General features: G+C 34.4%; 2 long non-coding RNA genes across 2 annotated transcripts; both read left to right on the forward strand.

Annotated features, from left to right (window-relative positions):
- Positions 1-850: 850 nt before the first annotated feature.
- LOC123683189 lies at positions 851-7,861 on the forward strand. Its single transcript, XR_006747948.1, has 4 exons — positions 851-879; positions 2,912-2,996; positions 5,038-5,139; positions 7,676-7,861. It is a non-coding gene; the product is annotated as an uncharacterized LOC123683189 (long non-coding RNA).
- A 1,726-nt stretch (positions 7,862-9,587) lies between these two features.
- On the forward strand, positions 9,588-11,479 carry LOC123683190. Its single transcript, XR_006747949.1, has 3 exons — positions 9,588-9,660; positions 9,835-9,924; positions 11,334-11,479. It is a non-coding gene; the product is annotated as an uncharacterized LOC123683190 (long non-coding RNA).

Below are 11,479 nucleotides of genomic sequence, written 5' to 3' on the forward strand. Positions count from 1 at the left end.
ATCTCGATTGAAATATTTTTCTTTAAATACCAAAGTCTTGCCATAAGAAGTCAATATAAATCTGACATGAAAAATTAATTTGATAGTGAAAACGTGATTGCAATAATGAATGAATTCGTTTATACTGTATATTATTCAGTGTGAATTGAATTTTTTTTATGGCTTTTTTGGCGAAATCTAGTAATTCAAATTCTGAAGGTGATCGGGCAATAAAAATATTGTCGAAAACTTGAACATACAAAAATCTTTAATCTTTAAAATTATAATACCTTTCGAAATCTCAAACTAACTATGATATTTGTCAAGTCTTTGAATTCCAATTCTGCAATTATGCTGAGTTCTAAACTCAGCAGAAGAGTCTAAAACCTGAAATCAATTGATATATTCCATTATTTTTTCATAAGAATAGTTGAGCACGTTTATTGTTCATTTAATTTCACGTTTCCTTAATGATCTACAATTCGATTTGAAATTTGAATTAATAAAAAATAATAACACTTTTGATATACATTTTTTCTTTACTAAAATATTATTCATAAAAATTGTGTGAAGTTTTCCACATTAAATATCTGAATAGAAAAACCCAAACCTGCAAGAGTGCCGACTTAATATTAATATTAATTTTAAGCATTCTGTAGAATTACCTTCTGTTAGGGCGACAAATTGGATCTCTGCCTAGGGCGCCAGTTTGGCTAGCTACGGTCCTGATGAGCGATATGTTTGAATTCAAAAATTTAAGGAAATAAAAGGTTTAAAACTTTTATTCATGTGATTTATCAATAACAAAGAAGTATTCTTAGAAACAAGCATAAATTCACTAGTCAGTTCATTGTCAATAAGTATTCTAATAATCTGTTACGCTGAAATTGTAGCAAATTGGTACGAAGTTAATAAGTTTCACCTTGAATTGTACGCTTTCAGCATGGAAGAGTATGCCGATATTATACAGGGTGGCCATTTGAAAACGAAACAGACCAGATTACAGACGAAATAAAGTTTTTCGATAGAAATGCTCGGACAGGTCGATTTCTGTTTCGAGGGGGACAACTTAAGATTTAGGCTACGGACGCATAGCGCTTCAACCCTTGCTACTACAACCCTCACCCCCAAATTTTGAATAGGGAAGATGGGGTGAGTGATACCTCATTTGAAAGGTATTTTTATACTAATTTCAGCACAGTAATTGTTTTTCATTTTATGCATTAGTTCTCGAAATATTTTCAACTAAGTATTTGAAAATGAAGTGGTGTTTTCATGGCACTTGTAGTAATCGACATTTTGAGCTTCAAACCAACCATGACTGTGGCTTCCTTCCTAACTAACTAACGCATGAATATTTCGAGAACTAATGCATAAAATGAAAAAACAATTACTGTGCTGAAATCAGTATAAAAATACCTTTAAATTGAGGTATCACTCACCCCATCTTCCCTATTCAAAAATTGGGGGTGGGGGTTGTAGCAGCAAGGGTTGAAGCGCTATGCGTCCGTAACCTACATCTTAAGTTGTCCCCCTCGAAACAGAAATCGACCTGTCCGAGCATTTCTATCGAAAAACTTTATTTCGTCTGTAATCTCGTCTGTTTCGTTTTCAAATGGCCACCCTGTATTATGTTATGGTTATTGCAATGAGAATACCTATACTGACAATTAACTGAAAAGTGTTACTCTTGTTTGTAAACATTTTTTTGTTGATATTGATAAATCATAACAAGGGATTTGAATGAAACTTTTGAAGCCATTTATTTACTCAAATAATTGAAATTTTTTTGTTAAAATAACATGACCTTTCATACGGCAAAGTTTGACGGTGGGCTAATAAATCAGCCCGTAGGTATAGATGATAAATATTCAATTCGATAAGGGGGCTTGATCCAGTGATAGCGTCGTCAAAACTTAACATTAATAATAATAAATTGCCTTTTTTAAAAAAAAAGTACATTTCAAGAAGCGAAGTTGAGCATACTTACTTTTACTTAATCTATTCAAAATAACATCACAAAAACTTGTAATAACAAAAAAAAAAGTAATATTTTTGAGGAAAATATGATAAACTAAAAATTAAATTATATTTTGTTGGAAATATCAGGAAAAAAAAGAGAGGAAAGCACAAATACATATGCACACATAAAGAAATAATTGATGACTCATTCAACTTAGTCTCTGCGATTGTAAAAATAATTTTTTAATATTTTTTTAAAAACCGTCTCTGAGCGTGTTTAACCTAGGGGAACTGCGTTGTAAGTGAAACTTCGATTCGAGCGGAAAGACGGAATCTTTGCAAGCTCAGAGTATAAGAATGTCATATATATATAAAGATCATGCAAACCTTCCCTGTATAGGAGGTGGAGCACAGGTCGTAAAGACAGCGAGCTCAAGTGGTATTTAGTTAGCCACCTTGATCCAATCAAGTTCATTTTGATACTGATACTGCTATTTACACCAGTTAATCAAAAAACTTGAATTTTGAACTCGCGGAAGAATATCAATGCCATCTTCATTTGTATTATCAATAATTATTTCCAGATATCATTCGAAATCTATACATGTATTCAAATTGGGTATTATTACCTAATACTTAGATATTCAAATAACATAAGACTTAATCATAAATTTTCTAAGATTAAAGAAATAAAAAAATTTCCTCTTATAATTTAGTTCCACAAAATTATTCTTTTTCGTTTGAACACATTCAACTCTTGGTGAACTAGTTTAACAAAATTCAAAAATTTGAACATTCTGTTCGAAATATTATGTTCAAGACTATTGGTATCAGTAGCCAAATAAAAAAAAAACATTATATCATTCAATAATCTTTGTTAGATGCATTATCATTCCAATCACGTTTTGACTATCAAATTTGCTTTTTATATCGGATTCATGATTTTTTTTTGAAATTTTTTGTATTTAAGGGATCCATTTCCTAGTGAGATCAGTCGCATCATCAAAATGAAGCTAGCATCTTTGTTCCTTGTATTGCTCATTGCTGTAGCAGCTGTAAGTGCCTTTCACATGTTTCATTTATACTTCGAGCCTCTTTCACTAGTCCTGTTTGAAAACTTTGAAAACTCACAGTAAATCAAATTCAGGAGAACCAGTAGTTTTCTGTGGGAGCTTTCTCACCTACTGCGTCTCAGCAATGTTAATTTGTTTCATTGCAGATTTAATGACGGATATGGATTATTTAAATCGATTACAAGAAAACCACTCTAAAAGATATACGAATTCAAAAATATTGAAATCAGGTATAGAAAATTCAGATAGTTAGACATGCAGGAAATTTTTATAAAAAATTCGCTTGTCAAGAGAAAAGATATCATGTAGTAGGAAATATCAATATTGAGTCAATAATTCACAAATAGTAGGTTTCTTCAAACATTTGATTGTTCGTAAATTTTCACCTGGTAACGATATAATCCATAGGGTGTTCTAAATAAAATACACTGCGCAAAAAATTTAACGCTCATTATGGAAATTTCAAATTTATTCTACAACTGAAGGTGTTCTCAATGATAATTATTTTTATCAGAATTATGCATGCATATGTTATCCACTTTCAACGTTTTTCTTCAATACATATGTTTTTTTCCCAGCAGGAATAATAAAAGAAGAGATTATCAGATTTTGAATGTATTGGCTTCATTCTGAAATCAGTTGTTCTCGATCAATTCTAGTGATCAATAGTTTTTCTTTCATTTGATTTTCTACAATCGATCGCTATGCGACGCGAAACACGCAATTTGACCCAAGAGGAATGTGCCCAAGCGGTAGTTTTGCGAGAAGAAGAGTGGACATACACAAGAATTGCAGAAAGGTTTGGAGTTTCCCATACAAGTGTGTCCAGAATGTTGCAGCGATTCAGGGAGACAAGTATGAATGTCCGAAGACCAGGACAGGGTAGACCACGGGACATTCAAGAACGTTACTTGAGAGTTTCTTCGTTGAGACAACGGTTTGCAACCACTCGCCTCCTTCAAAATCAGCTTGAGCAAACTCATGGGGTGTAAATTAGCACTCAGACAATAAGAAAGAGGGCAAGAGGCCCAGCTCTTGAAATTTCCTGAATACTACTGGTTTCGGGGGAGGATCGATTATGGTATGGGGTGGAATATCTTTGACTGCTCGCACAGACCGTCGACAGTGGTCGTTGATAATGGAGCTATGAATGCTGATAGGTATATAAAGAACATTCTTGAAGAGCATGTAGTGCCATTTGCCCCATTCATTGGTGAAAATTCCATTTTTATGGACGATAATGCCAGACCCCATCGTGCGCGAGAAATCTGGGAAGGATTAGATCAGAACATTTTAAGATCACTCATTTTGAGTATGAAGTAAATCACTTTCAGCATTCCAGTATTTTGAAAATTGTTTATTTCTCTTCTTTAACATAAGATTCGGTGAAATCCTGATTTTTTCTTCCGTTTAATGTGTCTTGTTTCGTTCAAAACCTTCCCGAGAGAACATGAAAAATAAGTTATAAAGTCAATGTAGAGTTAACTTTCATTAAAATTGAGATTTTCAGAATGTGCGTTAATTTTTTTGCGCAGTGTATTACTTTTCATTATTTCTGTTCACCTCTGTATATAACAAGTAATTGTGGACAGCAATTTGGAGCAGTTATAGTCCTTAGGATTCAAGCAATAATAAAAAACACACCTTCTTTAAATGCCATGTAAATTATATAAGCTGAGGGTTCTGCGATGATCCTGATATTTTTTTATGACAGTCATCGGTATTCCATCATAGCCAAAGGATATGTTATTTGCCATTTTACTGACAGTTTTGATAAAATCCTCAGCAGAAATCTGGAACAAATTTTCACTAAATTTTTACTAATAGGACGAATTTCTCAAACAGATTTCACATTAGTGGAAGTCGGAGTTTTTAACGTCCTAGATATATCTATGAAATATTCGTTGAATGATTCAGAAAGATGTTGAGCATTGTCAGATGTCAGATTGTCAGTATGATATCGTGTGAAAATATGAAGGCGATATTTCATAGCAATCGTTGATAAAATAAATTTCCATTGCAGGAATGCTCCGTAGGAAGCAAGGTTCTTGGTACAATTGGCAAATTCCTCCCTTTTTCATCTGAAGTAGTTCCAGAAGAAGGCGCGGTAGGAGGTGATGCAACGGTATGTATAGAACTTCATATATTACTTTTTTCCCGACGAAAAAGATCGACTTTCAGCAAAGGACCACGCACTGCATTAAAACTTCCGGAGAAGTTGCTCAAATATTATAAGTATTATTACGGGTGTTGTTTTCGAAGTATATAACTTTAAGTTGGCATTACTGTTCAAGATGGCGACCGATTTAACAGCTGTCAAGTGATTTATTCTCAGTTTGGTTTGGCAATTTATCATGAATAGACTCACATCTGAACAACGCTTGTAAATAGTGCAATTTCATTTCGAAAATAATGGTTCTGTGCGGAATACGTATCGCGCACTACGTCCATTTTATTTTGTTCAGCGATGAAGCGCACTTCTGGTTGAATGGCTACGTCAACAAACAAAACTGCCGCATTTGCAGTGAAGCTAATCCTCGAGTGTATGTCAAAACACCGTAACATCCAGAAAAACTGACTGTTTGGTGCGCTATATGGGCTGGTGGAATCATCGGTCCGTACTTCTTCAAAAACGATGATGGCCAGAACGTTACAGTTAATGGTGATCGGTATAGAGCCATGATTACTAACTTTTTCATTCCTTAATTGAACAACCATGATGTGCAAGAGCTGTGGTTCCAACAAGACGGCGCAACATGTCACACAGCTCGTGCCACAATCAATTTATTGAAAGACACGTTTGGTGACCGCCTAATTTCACGTTTTGGACCTGTGAATTGGCCTCCAAGTTCTTGTGATTTAACACCGTTAGACTACTTTCTGTGGGGCTATGTAAAGTCATTGGTCTATGCGGATAAGCCACAAACCCTTGACCATTTGGAAGACAACATTCGCCGTGTTATTGCTGATATACGGCTACAAATGTTGGAAAATGTCATCGAAAATTGGACGTCCAGATTGGACTACATCCGAGCCAGCCGTGGCGGTCATATGCCAGAAACCATATTCAATTTGAAGTTTTATTGCTCTAAAAAAACCACCCTTTAGAACTCATGATGCTGATCAAATGTCTTCATTGCATCAATGCTTTAAATTCAACCAGCTATCTGCTGAGTGAACTTTCACCGTGAACGATCAAGTTGGTAATCGACTATTTAGGAATTTCAGGCCTCTAGATATATACAGGATGTTAGGAAATACATACATAATAGATATGTCAATTCAAAAGTATCTGAAAATTAATAAAATTCCACCACTCAATTCTTTTGGAAATCACTGGAGAATTTGATATCTATGGAACCTGTATATCTTCTACACGTGCAGAAATTTTTTTTTTCATAGGGGACATCAGCTTCAATGGCCATTCGAAAAGTTATTTTTCTCTAATTCTGTGGTTTTTCCGTTCATTCTTCCACATCTTGTAGAACAAAATCGTGCGAGAATATATCAGAAACGCACAGTTTTCATGGTTATATTTTATTATTCTATGTTGGTACTCCGAACTTTCCGCCACGGCTTTATCTGTCAATTCATCAATTTGCCTTAAAGAAATCAGTTCTGCCAACCAACATTTTTCAATGCAAAAATCACTAAAATATATTTATGGAAATATTTCATTAATTTCAATGAAAACGGAATGAATTAGAGAAAATAATGTATAATACTCGTACAGAAGGCTCATTCTACCACTCGTTCATTCCAAAACTCGCCACTTCTTGGCCCGTTTTTGAATTTTGAACTCGTGGAAGAATATCAATGCCTTCTGCACTTGTATTATAAATAACTATTAGCACCCTATACAATCTAAACTGTTGAATTTAGAGCTGTGATGCAACGAACACATTAATTTGATCAGCTTCAGAAATTCTACATATAAAACATATAAAAATTTGAGCAAATTCAACGACAGCCCATTCCTTTTGATGCTGTGTGTGGTTTTTTATCAACCATTTTTCTTCGATGAACTGAATACAATATGTTTGCAGTTCATCTTCATATTTTATGGATTCATGTAAACTTGCCAATGATATAAGCAATTTGTAGGAAAGCATTTTTGTTAATCGAGGGGCAATTAGTTCAAGAAAATCGCAAATTGAACTGGAGGTTTCTTCACTAATATTTGCTATCATACTTCGAATCTGGGAACTATATGGTACAAGCTAAGCTCTACTTTTAATCACAGAAAATCAACTCTAATTTCTACACAACAATCTTGACTACGAAGTTAAATGAATGCAAGTTTTAAATCTTATTTGAAGTTGTATCAACAAAAAAACGTTTTGAAAAAAACAAATTACGTTCAGCGGGTAAATACAGGCTTGCCATGAAAAGTGCTACTTCCTCTCCTCATGAAATAATTCAGGTACTATTATTCCTACAGCACAGTTTTTTTTCGTAAATGAAACCTGCTTTTCGAAAAAAAAAAGGGAGAAAACTGGCCCTCAGTGTTTTCAAAGAATTTTCTTTGTTCATGAATCGGTTATTATTAGAAATTAATATTTTCGTATGACTTGAAAAAATTAACTTATCTATTATCCTTTCCATGATTGTAAATTTGTTAAAGATTGAGATAAGAGTTTATCGATTTTCTATTGTTTTAGGGTGAATCGAGAGCGTATTTGGTGCGACCAGTGACAGAGGAATGGAAGGAGCGTTTGCTAGCTTGAATATAACAAGGAATTGTTAAGATTAAATCTGAATTAATATGTCAACAAACCCAAAATTATTTCTCAAGTTGAAACAATCATTGCAATATGAATAATTGATTAAACAAATTGATGCACATATTTAATTTTTGAATTGACAAAACCCATCCAACACTTTCAATTTGTTGTCTTCTATAGGGTGTTTTTTTTTCGAGGTATATGATTATATTTTTGTTTTGTATTCGATTCGGTTTCAGACCTGACCATCAGAAATAACGGGTGTTTTTTTTCGATGTATATAACTTTAAGTTGGCATTACTGTTCAAGATGGCGACCGATTCAACAGCTGTCAAGTGATTTATTCTCAGTTTGGTTTGTCAATTCATCTTGAATAGACTCACGCCTGAACAACGCTTGCAAATAGTGCAATTTAATTTCGAAAATAATGGTTCTTTGCGAAATACGTATCGCGCCATACGTCCATTTTATTTTGTTTAGCGATGAAGTGCACTTCTGGTTGAATGGCTACGTCAACAAACAAAACTGCCGCATTTGGAGTGAAGCTAATCCTCAAGTGTATGTCGAAACACCGTTTTATCCAGAAAAACTGACTGTTTGGTGCGCTTTATGGGCTGGTGGAATCATTGGTCCGTACTTCTTCGAAAACGATGATGGCCAGAACGTTACAGTCAATGGTGATCGGTATAGAGCCATGATTACTACCTTTTTCATTCCTGAATTGAACAACCATGATGTCCAGGAGCTGTGGTTCCAACAAGACGGCGCAACTTGTCACACAGCTCGTGCCACAATCGATTTATTGAAAGACACGTTTGGTGACCGCCTAATTTCACGTTTTGGACGTGTGAATTGTCCTCCAAGATCTTGTGATTTAACACCACTAGACTACTTTCTGTGGGGCTATGTAAAGTCATTGCGGATAAGCCACAAACCCTTGACTTTTTGGAAGACAACATTAGCCGTGTTATTGCCGATCCATTTTATCGTCGATAAAATCTACGTCAACAAACAAAACTGCCACATTTGGAGTGAAGCTACTCCTCAAGTGTATGTCGAAACAACGTTACATCCAGAAAAACTGACTGTTTGGTGCGCTTTATGGGCTGGTGGAATCATTGGTCTGTACTTCTTTAAAAACGATGATGGTCAGAACGTAACAGTCAATGGTGATCGGTATAGAGCCATGATTACTAACTTTTTCATTCCTGAATTGAACAACCATGATGTCCAGGAGCTGTGGTTCCAACAATTGCGCAACATGTCACACAGCTCGTGCCACAATCGATTTATTGAGAGACACGTTTGGTGACCGACTAATTTCACGTTTTGGACCTCTGAATTGGCCTCCAAGATCTTGTGATTTAACACCGCTAGACTACTTTCTGTGGGGCAATGTAAAGTCAGTGGTCTATGCGGATAAGCCACAAACCCTTGACCATTTGGAAGACAACATTCGCCATGTTATTGCCGATATACGGCCACAAATGTTGGAAAAAGTCATCGGAAATTGGACGTCCAGATTGGACTAAATCCGAGCCAGCCGTGGCGGTCATATGCCAAGAATCATATTTAAAATGTAATGCCACAAAATTATCTTGCGAATAAATAAAATTCATGTCAATCGAATAATCCATTGTTGTTTTATTGCAATTTAAAGTTCCATAGCTCTAAAAAAACACCCTTTATTATTAAAAATCACGAAAATTATGTGATATTCATTTCGAATATCACTTGTTGTTTTGCAATTTCATTCATTGTATTAATCACGATTTGTCAATCAACTTGATTTTTAAAATGATTGCGATTGTTTAACCCTGCATGGTGAAGTATTTAAGGAGAGAGATCCTAGTTGAAATCAGTAAACCATCGAAATGAAGCAAGCAACGTTAGTGATTTTATTACTTGTTCTAGTAGCAGTGGTAAGCAATTATTTTCCTGTCTCATTTTGGAATCTGCGTTCACTTTAATACAAATCTTGAAAACTTCAAAAACTTGTGATTAAGTTCGAAATTCAAGAATTTCATTTTGGTTGAATTCAGAAATAGGCAGTCTCTTCAATTGTATTGGTGAATACTGAATGTTTGAAATTGCAGAACACTGTTACCTCCCAGGGTCCAAGTTCAACTTCAATTGTCGCAAATAACTCAGCGAAAAAATTGAAAGTTATCGACTCATTGGTAAAGGTACGTAATTCAAATTTTTCCCATTGAATAAACTCTCATCATCAATACTGCATGAATAATCGACATCTTACAAGTAATCGAATTCTTGTACTCTCCTGATTTTACAAAGTAAAACGAAAAGTAAAAATAGTAATTTATAATACAAGTGCAGAAGGCATCGATATTCTTTGTCTTTGAATCAACAAGTATTAGAATGAGACCCCTGTATAGGGTGGGCAAATTTCGATGTTTTAGCACTACAACTTTCAAACCAGAGGAGATAGACAAGATCTGATACCCCATTCTCGATCTCTTTTTCTGAGAAATTAACAAGGGAAGTATTCAATTTTGGCCACCTTCTTCTGTTTCCGAGTTATAAGCGAAAATTGGAAAAATGGCGATATCGAAAAACATTTATATCTCCGCTAATACTGATGATGGAGCTCTGAAATCAAAACATTATACAGACACTTTTTTACTTAGAATTCAGTGGCGTACTCGTCTTTTCAAAAGGGTTTTTAATTACGAAGCTATGACCCAATGTTTTGTTTTTTCAAATGGGAACACTAGATTTCTGTGGCATTTTTTGAAAGCTTGATTTTTCCTGATTTCAAAAATATATAAAATCGTATGGTTTGTATCAATATAAATAATGGAAAATGGTCAAAAACCTTTTTTTATCTGAGAGTCCCAATATTTCCAAGTATCCGAGTTCTCAAAAATTTCACTTTTACGTTGAAAATTTGTGCAGTAAAAATGTCTGCGCGAAATTTTGAAGTACACGTCTCAGTTTAGTTTTTATTGGTGTTTTCGAATATTAAAGCAGATTTTCAAAATTCCGATGTAGAGGGTGTTGTTTCGAAGATTCAAACGATTCATAATTTTTTGTTAACCCGGACCTGGATTTTCAAGGCGGTTATTGCATGATACGTTTGGGCTCTCAATTAGGAACATATTTGCCAAATATGAAGAAAATATACCGGGCAAATTCATAAAACACCCTGTATCTCGGCTACGAAGACAGTAAGACCCAATAAATGGGGTACCTTCAGAACCGCCTTGGTGCCACCTATGCACCCGTGAAGTATTTCCATTTTCCAATGAAACACCCTGTATTCCATACAGCATTTTTTTGTCTAATTCTTGAATTTCTTCGTCAGCACAATTCACCTGAGCCTGAATTCCACTCCTAGGTTAATTTTAACATCATTTGAGGAACACATACAGTCCATACAGAGTTTGGTTGTTAATTCGTGTGAATTATTATGAATTCATGTTTCGGATTTATGAACAATATTTAAATTAAAACTAGTTTCTCATTTTTCGTTTTTCATAAATTATTACTTGTAAAAGTTAAAACTAATACATATAACATACATATGCTTTTATTAACAAAACTGTTCATGGTACTCATAGATATAATTTTACAGGTACAAAAACATAAACTTCCCACTACATCGTTGTTGGATCAAAAACCAACATAAAATCTACAGAGCTCCAAATGATTTCTTCGAAATAATGCAGAACTAATAATACCTATTCAATAAATGGTATAATTATAAAATAATTGTATGCA

Source organism: Harmonia axyridis, chromosome 6 (assembly GCF_914767665.1).
Source record: "Harmonia axyridis chromosome 6, icHarAxyr1.1, whole genome shotgun sequence".
NCBI lineage: Eukaryota > Metazoa > Arthropoda > Insecta > Coleoptera > Coccinellidae > Harmonia > Harmonia axyridis.